The following is a 1,682-nucleotide window of genomic DNA, read 5'->3' on the forward strand; positions in this document are numbered from 1 at the left end:
CCAGCCCTGTAAATACATCTTAAAAAAATTTTGTTTCATCTTAAAAAGCTGTTGCAAATGATACAGTTGTTTTTTTTTTTTTTTTTTTTTTTTTTTTTTTGACAGGCAGAGTGGACAGTGAGAGAGAGAGACAGAGAGAAAGGTCTTCCTTTGCCGTTGTTTCACCCTCCAATGTACACCGCGGTCGGCGCACTGCAGCCGGCGCACCGTGCTGATCCGATGGAAGGAGCCAGGTACTTCTCCTGGTCTCCCATGGAGTGCAGGGCCCAAGCACTTGGGCCATCCTCCACTGCACTCCCGGGCCACAGCAGAGAGCTGGCCTGGAAGAGGGGCAACCGGGACAGATTCCGGCACCGCGACCAGGACTAGAACCTGGTGTGCCAGCGCTGCAAGGTGGAGGATTAGCCTAGTGAGCCGCGGCACCGGCGGATACAGGTTTTTTAAAAAGCTATTTCCAACTATTATTGCTGGTATAGAAATGCACTTCTGTGGTGACCCGGTGTCCAGCAGTGTCAGTAGCTCCTTCCTATATTCTTTACCATGTTTACATAGATGATCATGTCATCTGCCAATCAGAACTTTATTTCTTCTTTGTCAGTTCATATGGACTTTGTTCCTTTTTCTTGCTTACTGTACTAAGCACGGCCTCTTGTAGGGTTTTCAGTACATACTGCTTTGGTTTTGTTTTGTTATCTGGGTAATGTTGCTGTCAAGAGTCATGAATTATTTTATCCACATGTATGTCCTGAAGTTTTTTATTTCTTCCTGTTTGATCCATTTCGCTAGTGAAATCCTGGGGTTCCTTTGTGGAAAGTTTTTTTTTTTTTTAATTACGGGTAATAGCCAGAATTTAAAATTTCTGCTTGGGGCTGGTGTTGTGCCACACAGGGTTAAGCGACTACCTTCGACGCCAGGATCCCGTGTCAGAATAACAGTTTGGGTCCCAGCTGCTCTGCTTCCAATCCGGCTCCCTGCTAATGCACCTGGGAAAGCAGCAGAAGACGGCCTGAGTGCTTCCATGCACACGAATCCTCTCACAATGAGATGGCCAGAGCTTACCTGATGGCTTTCCCATGTCACATGCAGAGGGTTTCTCTCGTGGAATTCTGTGTTCACGGAGGTGTGGTTGCTAATTGAGGGGTGGCTTTCGCTTATTATGCTCAGGACCCTGCCGTGTGTCCCCAGTGCTGGTGAAGGCGCTCTCCAGCATGTGCGTGGGGTTTTTCTGCAGTGTGAATTCTCATATACTTTGGAATGACTGAAGTAGAATTAATGGCTTTTCCACATTCATTATACACGTAGGGTCTCAGGTGTGAATTCTCTTGTGCTGTATAGTGTCTGGACTTTAGCAAAAAATTTCCCACAGTCACTACGTCAAATGTGTTTTGTCCAGTACGGTTTCTCTGAGGTCAGAAAGGTTTACAGAAGGCATTCTAATGGCACGAGTTCTCATCTTCCTTCACATTCGTAAGGCCTCTCAGTGAGTCCTCTGATGAGCACATTGAGGTTTTCCTTGGAACTGACATCCCATATGGGCACCGGTTTGAGTCCCGGCTCCTCCATTTCCGATCCAGCTCTATGCTATGGTCTGGGAAAGCAGCAAAGGATGGCCCAATGCTTGGGCCCCTGCACCCACATGGGAGACCTGGATGATGCTCCTGGGTTTGGATCAGCCCAGCTCT

This window comes from Oryctolagus cuniculus, chromosome 6, assembly GCF_051225735.1.
Source record: "Oryctolagus cuniculus isolate XC-2025 breed Fujian yellow rabbit chromosome 6, ASM5122573v1, whole genome shotgun sequence".
In the NCBI taxonomy this organism is placed as follows: Eukaryota; Metazoa; Chordata; class Mammalia; order Lagomorpha; family Leporidae; genus Oryctolagus; species Oryctolagus cuniculus.